The following is an 18,995-nucleotide window of genomic DNA, read 5'->3' on the forward strand; positions in this document are numbered from 1 at the left end:
TAACTTCTGGTGCTTTCTGAAGCACAGGAAGTCTGTTGGGGCCCCTGTGATGTGGATGCTGAGCACTCACAACAAAAATGTTGTAGGTACTCAGGCACCCAGGGCACCCTATAGTTGATACCCTTGCTCATAGATATCCCACAAGGCCCATGGAAATCAAAAGGCCTTCTCTGAGAAGTGAACAACGGATGTCACCCAAAATGTTTTGAGTTTTCTTCATGCATACTTGTCTTTGCTGACTGGTGATGCTGCTGTTTTACCAATTAGTTTTGATTACGCTCATTTAATTTTATTGTTTTATTGATGGCTTCTTAACTCTTAGTGAGTTTTATTGTTATGTTTTTTTATTATAGTTGATAGCTGCTTCAAGTACCCCTTTGGGAGAGAAAGGCAGACGAGATACATTTTAATTAATTAATCAGTCAGTCAGTCAAAGATCACTGGCATACTTTTCAAGTGCATCACATACATTAAGAAAAGTGGAATGTTTCTGCTAAACTTATTCAGCTTGTTTACCTTAAGACAGAATTTTTAAGCTGTGGTTGGTTAGACCTACTTGTACGGTTTTGTAAATTTTGTACATTGTTTACTTTTATTACTTTGCTCCCCACTCTGTGATTGAAAAAAATTCACCAAAGTGTTGGCTATAAATCTGCAAATAAATAAATAATAAATAAACAAATTCATCTTATGTGGTAATTGAGAATGGATAAGCTCTCTCTGCAACAATCTTTCCAAGCTCTGGTCAGTCTCCCCTAGTCTTCAAGATTTTCCCTGTTATTGTCTATATATGTTCAAGTTGTGGGACAGAACATCCCTGGGAACAACACCTTTTTCTTTTGTTAAAAGGAAGGAGGGGAAGAGAAACACTCAGCCACCTCATATTTAAAGGCAAGACACAATTTTTCATATAATTTACCCATCCCCCCGAAGGTTGCCAGATATCTCCCCTTTTTGTGGGGGACAAATGGCTCTGCAAGAGTGGAGGGAGGGTATTTGGCCCAACTTGTCATGTCCCCCAAGATAACCTGCTGTCTTCAGGTAGGGTGGAGGATGTTGTCCTTTTGCCTGTGTTGAAATGAGATTCAGCCATCAGTACAGTTGGCTTCTAGAATTGGACTGTGACACAATAGACAATATGGCAGCCTCATCTCTTCATATTCCAAAGCTAACCCAGAAGGGCAGCTGAATCTTACTTCAATACTGGCTATGGAAGAGCTTCCTCCTCTACACAAGAAGACTAGCCAGGAGGCTGCTCCCACTGCCCCACTCCCAGCATTCGCAACTTGAGGCGGCCGTCTCTCTTTCACAAATGTTAGGGCTGGTCCTGTCAGCTTTTTTACATGGAACTGTGTGGCATCTGGCTGGCCTGTTAACAGAGGAGATCTGTTAACATGACAAAAGGGGTTGTTGATAGGCCATCTGAGAGGAATCCTTTGGCCTGGGGAGACAGATGTGTGTGTGAGGTGACAGGAAAAGAGAGTTTTTGAGCAAGGGGTGCTGGGAAGAAGGAAGAAGAAGAAAGACTGGGATCCATCTTGAGAAGGCTGGCTGGGAGAGATGCCTTGGACTCCAAGGCTGTAGCTTCATCTGGTTTGTTGATCCATTTTAACAAGGGCTGCAATCTGTAGCCAGTTTTAAATTGACAGATTAATCTGCTCCAGCTTCTGCTAATTAGCAAGGACAGATTTTAATCAGCGGAGGCACAAGTTGTGTGCACTTGTTTAGAGTCTGAGAATGTTTTTGTTTTGGGTGTCATGGGGATGAGAAAAACAATTGAAGAAGGGCTTTTTTATAATAATAAAAAAAACCAAGTTGAAAATTCTGTGAAAGCTGTAAGCAACCTCAACAGCTTTGTCATGTTCTGGTCCAGTACCAGAACCCACAGGGGAAGTGGTGAGGGTGGTTGAAGGTTACTGGACCGTGGGGAGCTCTGAATGAGCAACTTGCTCCAGGAAAGGTTAGGAGCAGGCTGAGGTCTTTTATGCCTCTGTCTCCAGACCACCTTTTTCGTGCTCCATCCACTTGATGCAACATTGGAGACTTACAGGGCCAACCCTCTGCCCTGAAGATGGACACTCCTTCATTCCCAGTGTGCTTCTGGCCTGGTTCTCCACACTCAGGTGTCCATCAAGGTTCTGGCTCTGGCTTTGGAGACCTTGGTGGTTCCTCTGGGAGTTCTGGTCCAACTGCCTCAGGCACACTGGTCTCACTGCCGTCTGCAGCCAACTCACCCCTGACCCAGACACAGCTCCCCATCCGATGCCCCTGCAGCCTTTGACTCTCTTTCCAGATCACGGCTGGATGTCACAAACTTGAAGTCACCTATGTTTAGGCTTTGGCAAAAGGCAAATTATTGACTGACCGGTTCAACATTAAATTAGATATCCCATTGTTTTAAAACCAGTTCAACTACATTTATGGTGCTGGAGTTGGGTTTTTTAAAAAACAGTGTGCTCTTAAATTTTTGAGGATTTGGAAAAGTAGAAATGTGATTTAGAAGCATTTTTTAAAACACACACACAAACATATAAAGTAAATGAGATTAAATGGTGCATCATGGAAAGTGTTGCTGCTCTGCAGAAAACCTGCAAGTAATATGTAAAGAGAGAGCATGTTGCATATTGCTAGGGTCTTGCAAAGTCACTAGCCTGCTTCTAGAGACCACAGGGAAATGTGAGAAACTCACAGCCAATGTGAAAGAGCTCTCTTAATCTCTTTTTGCACATGCATCAAGTAACCCCATGCTATATGTAAATGTCGTATATCTTTAGTAAACAGACCAGCTACATATACCACAGTATGTATTTTAATGGCATTTTTCTAAAGGTCAGACAATGCAAAGGAAAGTGGATTGGGGGGGGGGAGGTGAAAGAAAGAGGCCCATAGCTCCAGCGTGATATAGCAGTCTGCTCAAAGGTACATATTCCCACGGCTTTTCATGTCATTTGATTAAAGGAGAGTGTTCTGCCTATTGGAGTGGGGAAAATAGCATCCTGCAAATGGGCTTATTTTGCATTTCGATCAGTTTGGTATGCTCTCTCTCTCCCCACCCCCCCATTCCCCAATACTATTTTCCATCCTATACTACCAATACTGGGGAGAGTATATTCTGTTTATGCTAAACCACACACATGTGGAAACAAATCCACAAATCGGTTCTGCCAAAGACTTTTCCAGAACCAATAAAAAGTACTTACGTACGTAAGTAAGTAAATGTTATGGCTCTCAGAAATGTATCCAAATCACTCTAAGACCTGTGGGTATAGAGCGGTATATAAATTCAATAAATAAATGAATAAATGAAACAATAAATGAAAAAAAATCCAAGGTATCAGATCAGATATGACTTCCGATAATAGATTCTGCATGCAATTCCATGTTTGGATTAACAAATAAAACCACACATCCTAAAGATTTGGGCTCCATCTAAAGTGGAGCCTCTGCTACAATTTGAAGATGCCTTTAAGTGGAGAAATGTTATTATATTATTATATATTTGTTTATACCCCCAACTTTTCCTCAAGGTAGCATACACATAAAAACAAGAACCACTAAAAACAGAGCAAACAATTAAACATTACCAGAATTGAAACTATATACATATATGTAAGCTATTAAAACCATACGAATTATTACAATGAAAACACCACAGCACCAGCCGTTTCATTAAAAGCAGTCAGATCCCCAAAGCCTGTTGGGACAAGAAAATCTTCCACAGGAAGGAGCCTGTCTATCTTCTCCAGGGAGGGAGTTCCAAAGCCTGGGAGCAGTCACCGAGAAGGCCCTCTCCCATGTCCCAGATGCTTTTCTTTTTCGTTCGCACAGTTAAAACATCCTGGGTACAATCCTGGAAAAAACACGAAATACATGAAAAAGCCACCAGTATCCATGTTAGAGTTCTCTGGATGTTTCACCCAGTGTAATCTGTTAGCAGAGGACCAATAATATAGTCTATGTACATGCATTTCTTTGTTAATCTTTGTGATCTTTGTTAATTAAATAGCAGCTACAGAGGGTGTGATCAGGATTAGGACAATGTTCACACGGCAGGGTAGAGTTTATTCATTTCCTCCTGTGCCACAATCCCAATGAAAATGCCTTCTTTAAGCCCCAGGAGGTCAGCTTTCATTGGTGTCCAAAGCAGGTTCACTCCCGGAAAGTAGCAGAAATTGCTGGGTTCCCCTTGGGACCATATCATAAGACTAACCCCACACCCTCGCTGCACAGTGTGGGCTCGATCCTGGCCCTCAGTATTTGCTAACAAAAAGCAGGCATGTTAAGTGTATACTCACATTTAACGTGTTGTCTGGTTTGGCTCACAGCCATTGCTAGTTACCTAAATTTGGCCTTGGTTGTGAAAGTGGTTTTTATTTTCGTCAAGTGCCATAATTCCTTGACTTGAAGTCAAGAAGACTTTTAGGGCCTTGAGTGACGCACTTGGTAGGATCAGTCAAAACCACGAAATATTTAAAAGAGGCAGCATCATAAAGACATATATTTTTCTTTCTTCCTTTTTAACTCAGGTGCTGGTTGGGTCTCCGGAAGTTGCAACTGAACCCCAACTTTGAAGATTAGCATTTCTCAGAGTCACAAAAAGCCAGTGTGGCAGGTCTGGCATTTATTTCTCTAAAGCCTTCTGAAAGGGAATATTTTTGGAAGTTTAAGGGATAAGTGTACTTGGTGATGCATGAAGTTGCTGATAATTGCAGTAGCTGTTCATCGTAGCTCTGCCCTTCCCATGACAGCAAAGCACGGATCCTAGGGACGTTTCAAATGCCATATGAGGAGAAAGAAGGAAGTTCTGACAGCTTTATTATGGTTATTGCTGCTTGAGAAACCGCTATCCAGTTAGTAAGCACACTCTGTATTTAGAACATCTGGCTGTTTCTCCTCAGGAAGAACACCACGGACTGGGAGAAATTAGCAACCCTGAAATCAAGGGGGGAAACATCTTGAGAAATGTATACAAGAAGCAAAAATTAAAGTTGGAAGAAAGATGCACGAAAACACAAACCACCTCTCCGCCCCCATGTAAAGAAGCAGCTTCAAGTGAAAAAGTGTAACAGGCTAAATTAAAGACAGGGAGGAAACCCCATTGCCACACAGGGTATTTTCAGTTGATCCAGAGGTGGGAAGCCTCATGATGCTGAGGGCCGAAAGTGGCCCTTAATACTTCTCTATCTGGCCCTTAGAATTCTCCCCAGGCCACACCCACTTTCCACAGGCCACACCCATCACTGGACCTGCTTCTCACCACCTTTCGGATTCCATTCTTAGACTGAGGTAAAGTTCTCAAACCAAGACACTATTTCCGGTTTTGCGGAGTTTGTAAACCAAATCGTTCTTAAACCGGACTGTTCTTAAACCAAGGTACCACTGTAATAATGCAGGTTACAACAATTTGAAATTTACAACAACTTTAAAAACAGGTTAAAACTAACAATTACAAAAACTGCAAAAAATATAGCTTGTTGGTCTGGAGCACTTCTTACTGTTTGAAGAAGTTTGCCTCATGAGGTAAATATGGGAAGCAAATTCTGAGGCGTCTTTGCACAAACCCTGAATGTGGTGGTTATGCACCATTATGCAGTCCCTAATACTCTGCTACTAAGAAAAGTTTTCTGCAATATAACACCAATTCTTTTTTTTTAAAGGAAATTTCATATTTAGCTTCTTTCACTCTCTTTTAGCAAAGCTTTGAAGTAGAACCTTTCTCCCAGAGGTAGATTATCTGAATGCTCATTTACTGAGACCGCAATGCTCATTATTACAGGACATGCAAATGTTTCATACAGTGTATGAAGAAAAATTATTCCAAATGATTATTGATGGGTTAATCAAGAAAACCATGTCAACTTCTTTTGTCCATTAATGTGGACGGCATTTCACAATCATCATAATAAAAGCCAAATGTTAATGGTTCAGGTAATCAGATCCTAATGAAGAACAGCGATGGATTCTCACCTTTAAATAGTTTACAATTTTCATAATCACTGAAGTGGTCAGTTGGTCCCACGATTCTTCATATTTCATACTGCATCTTTTCCAACCTGTTCTTTAGTTTAACTTTTTCCTCTTGTTTTCTTTTCAGAAGGGGAAAAAAAGTTAAGGAAGCAGAAGGCAGGATATGAACACCTTTGAAATGAAAAAATCATCAAGCAATAGTAATGGTGGCCAATAATTAAACATCTCACACACATCAAAGAAATTACAAAATATCATGTCGCAAATCGGCTAGTAGCTGCAGATAAATTGCAGGCCTCTTTCACCTATATGGTTTCACCTATATGGTTATTTATACCTATGAGAAATCCCAGCATTGTCCATGATCTTAATTTACTTAACATAACCTAACAAAAACTACCATAGAGGTTTCAACATTTTCAAAAGTAGGGGGTCCATAGCTTGGCTTTTGAAAAACAGGGGGTCTGCAGTACTTAACTAATTGGGAATCATTGACTTAGAGATTTCCTAACCGTCAAGCGGTGGGACATGGGTGGCACTGTGGGTAAAACCTCAGTGCCTAGGACTTGCCGATCGCATGGTCGACAGTTCGAATCCCCACGGCAGAGTGCGCTCCCGTTGTTCGGTCCCAGCGCCTGCCAACCTAGCAGTTTGAAAGCACCCCCGGGTGCAAGTAGATAAATAGGGACCGCTTAAAAGCGGGAAGGTAAACGGCGTTCCGTGCACTGCACTGGCTCGCCAGATGCAGCTTGTCACGCTGGCCACGTGACCCGGAAGTGTCTGCGGACAGCGCTGGCTCCCAGCCTATAGAGTGAGATGAGCGCACAACCCTAGAGTCGGTCAAGACTGGCCCGTACGGGCAGGGGTACCTTTACCTTTTAACTGTCAAGCAATATAAAAAAAACATTGCTAAATAGATAAATAAAAACATTAGGACTGTCTTTCCTTGTGTCCCTAGATGGATTTACATATATTTCAATTAATTTGTAGGCCCCAGTATAAAGTCACCCAGGGAACAATATTTCTTTCATTGTTAAGGACACAAAGGTGGAATCTACACACATATATAAAAAAAAACACTGTGAAAATGCATTTTAAAAAAAGTTTTGAAAAATACATTGAATTTTGCATAGCTCACTGCCACCATCTAGTGTCACATTCGTATATTGCAATTTAACAACACATTTAAAACGTTCTATTTGCAGCTGTAGAGCTGAGTCCAAAGACTCCCTTCCCTGCCTCACATTCTCAAAACTGTCGTTTTGACCACATGCCTATCTCTGACAGGCCTAGGCTTATTTGCCAGCTAAGTTTTCCTTTAAGAAGTAATGTATCCTAAGGGACTGCATACAAAATCTAATACCACAGAGGGGTGGGAACATAACAATAGTGGCAGCTAAACTGGTCAGTTATAAAAGCTCTCCAACTCAAATCAGCTGATGGTTTCCTTTGCTCAGATGCTGGATGTTCCCTTGTCCTGTAACTGTGTTAGACTCTGTTGCGTCCAGAGAAGTACTGTTTTTCTGTTGATGAATCCTAGGATAAATTAATGAGCCCACTCGAGAACTTGGGCCGTTTACTTTATATGCTCATAAAAGGTGTTGTTAAAAAGCAAGTAGAGAGCTGCCCAAAATAAAAATGGATGAGAGTAACTAAAATATTGATAAATAAATTCCATTAAAACACAGTAGGTTTAAATGGTATGGACAGCAAAGGGCAAGTTATAGCTGAGAAAGTTCCCACAGGAACAAGTCTAAAAATCACAAGGTTATGCAGATTGCTCACAGCAAGGAGCACTGTCCTCTGTTTTTCCATAAAATAAATATTTCCTTACATAATTGCCAAATCATTTGGACGTTCTTACTCCCTTGTCAGGTTTTAAAGAGCAATCAAAGTGTCCATTTCCTGCATACCAATATTTAACATTTATTAAGAGCCAACTGGTCACTTTAGGTTGAACTTCACAAAATAGAAGGTACCACTTTAGAGGATGGATGGAAAATCTGTTGTCCTCCAGATGTTGTTGGGCAATGGAACCTGTGATCCCTGACCACTGGGCATGCTGGCTGGGACCGGGGTTTTATTCTGGGCCATCACACACGCCACTAGGATGTGTGTAAATGGGGATACCTCTATTCTGCCTCTGCTCATTTTTGGCACCATTTTTGGTGCACATGTAAGCAGGAACACGTGTGCTGATCACACACAAGTGGGGATTCCCCTGCTTCATTTTTCTCCTAGTGCTCGCTGTGGCGTTTGCCCTCCTAGGTGGGTCATAAGGAAAGGGTTAAATGAGTGTGAAGTGATTGGCCAGTGGGAACCCAAGGGGAGGAGTTAGAGTTGGAGTTGTTGGGAAGTCAGTTGGGAGTTGGAGATGGAAGAGGGAGGATAAGTCTGTGGGTTGGTCTAGTTTTGATGTGAGAGAAACTGTTAGGAGGAGTCAGATAGACAGTTGGGATAATCAGTTAGAAGTTATTAGGAAGGTATAGGCTGGTAAAGAAACTAAGATTAAGAAACTGACAAGAAAAATTATCTGAAACCACAAACTTGTTAATGCTTATAAAATAAACTTGCTTATTTGATTTAATGTTAACAACTGTCTGGACTCTAAGTTAATACAGTTGTACCTCGGGTTACAGACGCTTCAGGTTACAGACTCCGCTAACCCAGAAATAGTACCTCAGGTTAAGAACTTTGCTGTGCCCGAGAGAAACAGGTTGGTGGCAGCGGGGAAGCAATCACAGTGGTGGGACAGGGATCAATAAACCGTCAAATGTCCGGGGACCCTGTGTGATTGCCACACTCGCCAAACCAAGGATTCTTTCCATATTGCTGCCTTTTAAATTTGAGCGTGGGATCTGGGTGCAAGAAATTCAGCAAAATAGGGATGGAAACAAAACAAAGATAAGCAGTAAAAGGCGAAAAAAGTAGGAGCCAAATGAAGTACATTTGGTTACTCTGTCGCCATCTTGCAATATCCCAAATGATTCATTGGCTAAGTATAGCAAACTGACTAAATACAGAATATAGTGAAATCAAATCAAATGTCAATGAAGCAGACTTATGCAAAAGTTTTAATTTAGTCTAAAAGCAAATTTTGGTCATGATGGCATTTGGGTTTCTTGATCATAGGCGAGAGGAATCAGTTTGGAACTATCTGTGTGTTTCAATAAAGCTTCATTCAAGGACACAGGCTCCTTTACAAAAAAGATACACAGTGAATGCAGGACCTATATGGCTTTAGTTGTTAATTAATGTGCCCAGAATGAAATCTGGTAACTCTCCACCCCCCTGTAAAAAACACCCAGCACAGTATAATTACAGCAGGTTGTCTCTCGCTAGCAAATTGATGATAAAGAAACACTGAAGTGACTTTTTTGACATAATCATAGATATTAGATGTCTGTGAACAAACCATTTGTGCATTTTAAGGACTTTGGAGGCAATTGTAGAAGTCACAAAATGCTGTTCAGTACCAAACCCGGTCCATTCTACAAGTCCATTAGGACAGTGGCTTTTGAACTTTTGGCGAATTCCTTAATGAGCAGATCAGTCATTGTGGACAAGCTTCCCTGAAAGAGAGCCAAGTCACCGATGCCATCATGCTCCCTGCCATGTGCAGCTACAGAGGAGCATTGAGAGCACTCCCAGATCATGCAGGGCAAGAGCAAGTGCCGAGTGATCAATGGTTCTGTGGCTGACAAAGCGGCCTTCCATGAAGGCGGAAAGCTTGAAAATCGCATGGAGAACTTATGAAACAACAATGGGATATTAGCTCCGCCCAAGGCATGATGGAGAATAGCAATGGCTGGGAAAAGATAGACATAATCTTTTACAAGGACAGGAAGGAACTGACACAGACAGAATAACTGACACAGGAGAAATAAGGACATAGTTTGAATGCTTCACCTATAGGTTTCTAAATTGTTTAATGTGTTCATATGAATGGATGTCATTAATATTGCAGTTGTTGTATAAGGGATGGTTATTTTGACTGGAGTGTAATTGAGTAAGATTTTGGAACGCAGAAATAAATAATCAAACCATCAATTCTAGCATGCGGGAGGCCACCTAAATTAAATTATATAATTTGGCTTTTGAATGGTTGGGATTAGTAATTGTATTATAATTTGGCATTGTTGTAATGAGGCTATCATTGGGTTGTTGTTACTGAAAACGAATAAAAATTATTGTAAAAGACAAAACCCCCGCTGCTCGAGGACATCATGGTGATGACCTGTTTAATTGTAATTCATAGAATCATAGAGTTGGAAGGGACCCCGAGGGTCATCTAGTCCAACCCCCTGCAACGCAGGAAACTCAATTAAAGCATCCATGACAGATGGCCATCCAACCTCTGTTAAAAGCCTCCAAGGAAGGAGAGTCCACCACCTCTCATGAGTGTCTGTTCCACTGCTGAACAGCTCTTACTGTCAGAAAGTTTTCCGAATGTTTAGTCGGAATCTCCTTTCTTGCAGCTTGAAGACATTGGTTTGAGTCCTATCCTCCAGAGAAAATAAGCATGCTCCCTCCTCCATGTGACAGTCCTTTAGATATTTGAAGATGGTGATCACATCTCCTCTCAGTCTCCTCTTTTCCAGGCTAAACATACCCAGCTCCTTCAAGTGCTCTTCGTAAGACTTAGTTTCCAGACCCTTGGTCATCTTTGTTGTCTTGGCACAGCACACCTCCCTGGGATGATCTGTGAGACAAAAAGCCACCTTGGGGGCAGGAGCAGGCCACTACCCACATTATAGCACTTGACAGGCGGTGTGTGTGTGACAGGCTGAGGGCCAGCTCCGTCTCTGCAAGGCCAGGAAACTCCCTTGCCCCCCTTGCGACTTAAGCTCATTGCCCTGGTTAAGATGCCCCTTTGGGGAGCATGGCTGGGAGACCCCCATCTCCTTCTGGACCGCCTGCAAACCACGTTGCCATTCCATGCAAGCGGACTGTTACCATGGCCAGGCTGGTGGCCTGCTTCCTGCCCATTCCCCGCTTGTAGGATGCTTTCCTCAGGGAAGCTTGTCTGGTGTCATCTTTAGACGCCGGGCAACAACTTTCCTGTATAACCAGTCCTTGGGCTTCTAACTATCTGTGTCCTTTCAGAAGTTGGTGGGTTGTTTTTCTGTATTCCCTCCATCCTGCTTTTAATGTATCTATGTGGGGTTTTGTTTGCTTGCTTTTAAGTCACTTTAGGTTGCCTTGGCCAAGATAATCCAACAAAAAATAATAATACATAAATATATAACATATATAAATGAAATCTCTTGCTTGGTGCCTTTCACTGCGTTCCAGAGGCCCTGGGCTCCAAGGCAGACTGCTTCCCCAGTGTGCCTCTGGAAGTAGCCAGCTGCCCTCCATTCCTAGCCAGACAGCCTTGCCACCCTTGCCCAGGGTGACCTCCTACGAGATGGCCGGGTGCAGAGTGGGGCCAAAGCCACCTCTGTGTCTGGCTAGGGGCCGCTTCTCACTCCTCCCCTTGAGGGTCCTGCATCGCTGCCAGCAGTTGGGTGGCCCAGGTCTGCACCTGAATGGGGAGTGGCATCTGAGCTGGGCAGAGAGCGGAGAGACTGGATGGGAGAGGAAAGAGAAAAGTGCTCCAGAAGGACAATGACAAGCGGAAGCAGGGGCAGGAAGTGTGCACAGCTCAGAGAAAGAGGAGGGGCAGGGGGCCCCCTGGTCAGTTTTAATTGTCATTGCTAATATGTAATTGTTTTAATATATGCGATTTAATAATTCAATATATGCAGCTCTCTTTTGATAATCACAGGGCGATCTTTCAAAGATGACATGGGTGGCAGAGAAGCTAGCTGGAGAAAGCATTACAAATGGAGGAACAATGTTTGGAAATCGTGGAGATGGCACCTAAGAGGAGTTCCAAGGAAGTAAAGGGATGCTGGGAGGATAAACAGCTCCTGCAGCCCACTAACTAAATTGGCACAGAGATGGTGGAGGAAAAAGCCATTTTGTGCTCCCCAAGTATCCATTGGTGAGGACATTTTAACTGCACAAAAAGGCTGTAATCTATTATTCACACCAATTCATCGATGGACGCTTGCAGCCCTAGCTGCAAATGATAAGTCACTCTCCTGTGCTGGATCTCTGTTGGAGCAGCTATAATATCTGAAATTATCCCCCCTGAGAACCTGTGTGAAAAATCCTCTTTGTATTATTATTAATTGTAGTGGTGGGGGTGGTTGCTCCCGCAAAAGGAGCTCAGTGTGGCTTGCGTACTGTTGGAGGTCATCTGTCCATATTTTAAAAGCTTCAGAGACTTCCACTGAAATCAATAGCACTTGGATGTGCCTGATTCCGGCTGCATTGTGCTTGGTGTCCCTCATCCGTCAGGACTGGCGTGTTACTTCAGCATTTTCTCCCTACCAGGCTAGAGCAGCTCCTAAGGCATCTGAATGTCTTGAGCTTGCCGTTTTAAGGACTGCTGAGGTTGTGAATTGCAAATACCCCAAGTCGCCGTCGAAATGCCAAGGCATGGGAACAGTTGTCCTGTGATGGGTCAGTACAGTCATGATGACAGCAAACAGTCCTAGGGCCCAGCAGGACCCCTCCAGCTACTGCTGCATCCCCCTCCCACAGACATATCCTGATTGTGCGTCCTCTTTTGATAGCACCAAAGTCTTCTGTCCCATTGAAAGAAGTGTCCCATTGAAAGAAGAGTCTCTAAAGGCATTTTTTTTAAAAAAAATCATTTATTTTGAAGCAGATTCAAAGTCAAGCAAGAGACGAAAGCATTTATTCCCCCAACGATTCCTTTGTATTTGTATGACACCTTTAAGGATCACAATGTGCCCCATTATGTCGAAATAGTAGTCAAAATGCAAGGACATTATCTTTTTTCTCCCCTTTAATTAGATTGATATCCCCCCCTCAATGGAAGCTTCCATACATTCAAACTGTACCATGAAATCCTCAAGAGCAAATCCCATAACGACAAAACGTTTTAAGCATCACGAAGTACAAAACTGACCGCAAGGGGGCAAGATATAGGGAGGGCGGCAGAGCTCTTAAATAAATGCTTCTTGATAGGTTCCAAAGCAAACCCAGATAGTTCCTCTTTCTGAAGGAAAGGTCAGGCTGGGGCTGAGGTGGACCTCCTTTGGGAAAGAGTTCTGAAGACCTTGGACCACAATGAAGACGGGCCCTGCAGTGTCCTTCCCTCGCTGACACGGATGACAGTATGTTAACAAAGAAAACTCTTTGAACCAAACGAGATACTATCTCAGTGACAGTAAAGTCCCAGCCACACATTTGCTTCGACAGCATGGGGTATGTGGGCAAAGTGCTCTTACAGGGGAAGGTCAATGGGCAGAAAGGGGTTTCCCTCCCAAGCATTGTCTCCCTAACAGGGCATCCACACTAAGCAAGTGTTTCTCCCTAGCTGGGATCATTTCCAGGTTTGGAACGTAATTCATAGAATCATAGAGTTGGAAGAGACCACAAGGGCCATCGAGTCCAACCCCCATTGAGTCCAATTGTAAGAGTGGGACCTTTTTTTATGTACAGTCGTACCTCAGCTCCAGAACGCCTTGGGTATTGAACGTTTTGGCTCCCGAACGACTGAAAACCGGAAGCGAGTGTGTTCCGGTTTTTGAACATTCTTTCAGAAGCTGAATGTCCGACAGGGCGTCTGTGGCTTCCGAATGGCTGCAGGAGCCGATCAGAAGCCACGCTTTGGAAGTCAAACGTTTCAGAAGTCGAATGGACTTCCAGAACGGATTCTGTTCAACTTCTGAGATACGACTGTGTATAAAAACTGAGCATTTGTGCATGAGCTTGCAGAAGAGAATCAGTGGCCAAGGAATTTTCCCCTGCAATTGACTCCCTACCTCACCATGAGTGAAACATGGGCTTGGTAGCACCATGTTCCCTTTATAGCATGGGGCACCCTTGATCCTGTGCACGTTTAATCAGAAGAATGTCTCACTGAGTTCTCTCTCTCAAGAAAACATCCATAGGATTGCAGCCTTAGTTAAGCTGGAGAGAAGAAACAAGCCTCGCAGTCTTCAGAAGAACAGCAAACAAAGCCTCAGCAGTGAGCCCATTATGACTTTGACTAATCAAGAGAGAAACCACCTGCAGGAATAGCCTCTTTTCTGTTTCCTCCCAACAGGAGCGTCCGAATGATGATTAATCACCGAATAAACCGAAGAACTGACAACAAAATAATGCCCAAGAGAAAGCAGAGATGGGGACAGAGCAACAGGCGCCATGTGGTCCTCGGCCGGGTGGGTGGAGCAGCCAGAGAAGATGGATGGCCCTCAAAATGCATGACACTTGAGTATCTTAAATGTGAAGGTAAAGCTACTCACACCGTCAAGGAAATAACACCCATTCAGGTTGACACACTTCAATTGTCCAAAACTTTTTCTTTTCATTTTTTTTGGAAAAAGAATCTAATAGAGGGGCAGCTTGGAAAGAAAATCTGCTAATGAGAGTTTTTAATTGGACTTCTATGCCTGATCATAACTGAAATAAGAGATACTGTAAATGACAGCTTAATCCATTATCGCAAAAGGCACCGCAAAGGCTTTGTTGATTATATTCGCAGATTAGCCTAACTATGTCCCTACTAATTTGAGAAGCGATGAATCATGGGGTTCAAACGGGGCTCAGATGAGTCAATTATTCTAAACAGCGATATCAAAAGCTCATATTTTCTACACCAAGGAATCAAGCAAGTTATGTTCAACAATGAGCCAAAATGAGCTTTATTGCACATCCTCAATTGACCAAGTCATTAGCAACACGGAAGAAGCTTTTGCTAATTTTTCAGTATGTTCAGTATCTTCTTGCCCCCATGGAATCCCTTCTGGCAAGGATTTATTAACTTGAAAAACATTTGAAGGAAAATAAGCTTACTGCTGTCGGCTGGAAACCGGTCTATGGTTACTTGTTGCTGAGTTACTGCAAGTATTTTTTTATTTTGTCACTTTGAAAGAAAGAAGGAAACTCTGACAAAACTAAGCACATTTCCTTATAATTCTCCAACACTTGGAATTGGGGCATATGCACAATGCATTAATCTTTCCTTTTCTTGTGGGTGGGTGGGTGTTCACTTCCCAAACGATCACTTAAGTTACTGGCAGTTTAGGGTGTGTGAAAGATTTGGCTTTACAACTCAGTCCTAACCAAGTTTATGCAGAAGCATGTCTCACTAAGTTCAATGGTCTGAGGACTTCCCAAAGGTATTGGATTGGACACAGGATGCCACACCAATTTCAGATTTAGGGCTGCACGGTGATTTTGAGAAGATCCACAAAATTCAGAAGATCCACAAAATTGAGAAGATCCACAACAGAGAAGATTCATTTGGGGTTGTCAAATTTTGGCCATGCACAAGGCGCCATACTACAAAATATTACCATCAGGCTGCACCAGATGGACCCTTGGGTTACTCCACATAAAAGTCCATTAGGCCAGCTGAGAAATTGCTTTTCTATAATTAGCTGAATTAAAAACCAGAGGTTCCGCACACCACTTAATATAGTGCTATAGTATAGCACAGTGCCCTTTCCCATGGTCCAGGTTCTCCTGTAATGTTAATATACAAGTAAGCCCCACTCAACAAAGGTCCTTTCCAATGGCAAATAAAGGCTTACTGTTTACTTATTATTTTAATTGATCAAATTTGTATACCGCTCTTCATTCAAAGACCACAGGGCGGTTCAAAACATATGCAGCCAGTTGTCTAGATTCTCTTTAAAAAGAGAGGAAAGAAAAGGTGGCAATCACAGAAAAAAGGGCAAATGTGGAAATAACATTGGTTTGATCTAGTAGGGCTCTTTGTCTGTTCTTAATGGGACTTGCTTCCTAGTAAGCATGCCTGGGGCAATGCAGCCACAGACTGCATGACGATTGCTTTTTGGAGGTCCACGATCTATGACAAGCACATACCCAGGAAGGTGCCATAATGTGCTGGTCCATTTATAGGCAGTATTAAAAACTATACTAATATTATTATTAGCATGCCTCACTCTGCCTAATGGAATGGCCAGCTTTATCATCCATTTCCTTTCACCATAAGCTTGCACACACTTGTTTGCCTGATATTAGGGATCAAATGAAAGACTTGCAGAAGCAGCTCTCTAGTTTTCCTTTCACACTGTCTTTAGGTGACAAGGAAAAGGGAGAAACTTGTTTTCTTCTTAGCAGCACCGCCAGGTGATTCCAAAATACAGTGGTACCTCAGGTTAAGTACTTAATTTGTTCCAGAGGTCTGTTCTTAACCTGAAACTGTTCTTAACCTGAAGCACCACTTTAGCTAACGGGGCCTCCTGCTGCTGCCGCGCCGCCGGAGCATGATTTCTGTTCTCATCCTGAAGCAAAGTTCTTAACCCGAGGTAATATTTCTGGGTTAGCGGAGTCTGTATCCTGAAGCGTATGTAACCTGAGGTACCACTGTAAATATAATGAAATGGTGAAGATTGATGCATTATTATCAGTGCTTTTTTTCTAAAAAAATGTTTAGGGGTTCTCTCATTTTCCAACTCATATTGCAATACTGCCCCCCAATGAGGCCAAACTTAGATTCACAAAATGTTTAGGGGGATGCGTCCCCCCCATGTCCCGTCCCCCCAGAAGAAAGCACTGATATTATTCTTATTCTATCCTTCACCCCAAGATCCCAGGGTAGGTCACTCCAACAAAACCCAACACTACAGCACAATATTAAAAAGTTTAAAACAACTTACAGAAATAAGGTGGGTGGTAAAAATATACACATCAAAGGTCAAAAGTGAAGCTAAAGGGGGAAGCTTACACACACATAAACAATGCCTTGCTTATGGAACGCTGCTGCTTTATGATGTAACATTGCTTCAGACTCATTGTTGGCAGGACTGGGAAGATGGCAGCCTCCCTGGCCAGTGCATGGGCCACAGTTTTTTCTCCCAGTTTTTTCTCCCTCTGGATAGCATTGTTCCATGTAAGGCAATGTGGAGTAATTTAGAAGCCTAGAGGACTCTACATGCTGTTTGTGAGGGCTGGTAACAAGAGAGAGGTGGGAGGCCAGCAAATCCATCTGCATGTTTCTTCTACCTGGCAGCTTTGCTGACTTTGAAGCCTGTGAATTTCCTGAGGACAGAGAAGTCAGGAGAATGGTCACCTGTGACTTACTAACTTTCAGACAAAAATGAGAACTTCTGTTCCTCTAAAGTACTATCCCATGCATATCTACCCAGAAGTAGGCACCATTAAGTTCAATAGGATTTACTCCCAGCTAAATTATAGGAGTCAAGTCTTAATGGGTGTCCTATTCTTTCAGCTCCCTTGCTAGTTCTTTTTAATAGGATTTGCAGACTGATTCGGAGCACTTCACATAGGTGAGCAAGCTAGTTCGTTCTCTCTCTCTCTCTCTCTCCACAGATCCCTCTCAGTACAGGACAATGGGAAGAGAACTGGACTGTGCATAAATATGTGGGATTTCCATGATATTGGAAATAGCTGGAGGCTATCTACACGTATGTCGCTTGGTTCATATTGAGGTTTTCCATGTAATTCTGTACCCAGAAGGTGTTAAATGGAACAGAAGTGGGGAAATCACACCACTTCTAACATGTGAGCACAGTTCATCCATTTGATTGACTGAAATACGGTACTAACCAATCTGTCCTTACTTATGTATTCGAACCTTTGTTACTAAATACATGGTTAAGATGGCAAGTGGTGGTTTTTTTTGTTTTTTTGTTGTTGTTTTTTTTGCATTACCAATAAGCTATTTTGTTTTAAAAACAGGGAAGAGCTGTAGTGGTTCTTTCAGTATATTATTAGACCCTTCGTTTCCTCTACATCTTTTTTTCAAGACCCCAATGGAAACCAATATTCCAAAAAGAAAAGGAATAGTGGCATCAGTCTGGAAAGGCATGGATAGAGCCTTCCCACCCCAAATAATGAAGATCATCTTGTGCTTTGTTCTTTTTCTTTTTAAAAAGAAATCTATGGGTTGGAGATTGATGCCTTTTAGGATAATGCACTGAGCAACCACCATTGCAAAAAAATAAAAATAAATAACAGCTCCTTTTTAGCCCAATCCCTGCATGTGGCAGGATATTGGTGGAAATCAGCAAACTGTGGTGTTAATGTTCAACCAGGTACAGCGCTGGCTGCAAATCACTCAGGAAAGGAGAAAGATCGGCTTGACATTTCCAGCACTCCGGCCTTTTTAGCTATGCATGTAAGCTCCTTGTAAGCTGCCATGTCTAATTAGCCGCTGAGGCATTCTGTCTTCATTGGATGCCTCGGCTGCGATTAGGGAAAGTGGATGAGGGCCCTGCTGCAGATTGTGACAAAGCACCGGTTGATGCTGCTACATGATGTCCTGCAGATGAAGTCCAGACACTTTCGACTAATCATCAACTTTTCCAGTCCTATTAACAGCAATTATTCGGGGGGGGTGTGGATTGTGGGAGCTGGGAAACAACATATTTTAACACCGCCTTTCATCTGCCATCCCAAGGCAGAGCACACAAAAATAAGCAAAGGAAGCAATTTAAAGCAATACAGATAAGTAAACATCCCTGGAACAATAAAACGCCGCAGTGATTTGGAGCAAATTTAAAACATAATAGCAGATAGATAATAGATAGATAGATGATAGATAGATAGATAGATAGATAGATAGATAGATAGATGATAGATAATATTTTTTAAAAGGTTTGGGTTGTGTGAGAAATAGCTTGGCATCTAAACCCTTAAAACAAACACAGATGCCACCACCAGAAAAATCCTAAGAAAGTATATGGCAATCGGATTTATACACAACTTTTACTGTTGCCTACAATTTCAGATTGAATTTTTCACACCATCACTATAGTTGCTCCCTTTGTGGCATCCAGTGAGTTGTGTTCCTAGGGATTTGCTAGGTTGGCCCATGCCAAGGGTGCAGACCCAAGGGTGTGCAAAAATTTCGCCTTTCCACTCTGGCTCAGAGCGGCTAGGAGCCCACCTGCCCACTCCATAGGCTGCTCCCCCACTGCTCTGGGCAGTTGGGTGAGGAGCTCAGACTTCTCTGG

At 42.6% G+C, this 18,995-nt stretch overlaps 2 long non-coding RNA genes across 2 annotated transcripts; both read left to right on the forward strand.

Moving 5' to 3' along the window:
* The first annotated feature begins 121 nt into the window (after nt 1-121).
* On the forward strand, nt 122-6,481 carry LOC309341659. Its single transcript, XR_014156508.1, has 3 exons — nt 122-1,593; nt 4,527-4,612; nt 6,095-6,481. It is a non-coding gene; the product is annotated as an uncharacterized lncRNA (long non-coding RNA).
* A 10,381-nt stretch (nt 6,482-16,862) lies between these two features.
* On the forward strand, nt 16,863-17,599 carry LOC309341619. Its single transcript, XR_014156440.1, has 2 exons — nt 16,863-16,909; nt 17,350-17,599. It is a non-coding gene; the product is annotated as an uncharacterized lncRNA (long non-coding RNA).
* The last annotated feature ends 1,396 nt before the right edge of the window (nt 17,600-18,995 follow it).

Source organism: Podarcis erhardii, assembly GCF_964252035.2.
Source record: "Podarcis erhardii genome assembly, chromosome: 5".
In the NCBI taxonomy this organism is placed as follows: domain Eukaryota; kingdom Metazoa; phylum Chordata; class Lepidosauria; order Squamata; family Lacertidae; genus Podarcis; species Podarcis erhardii.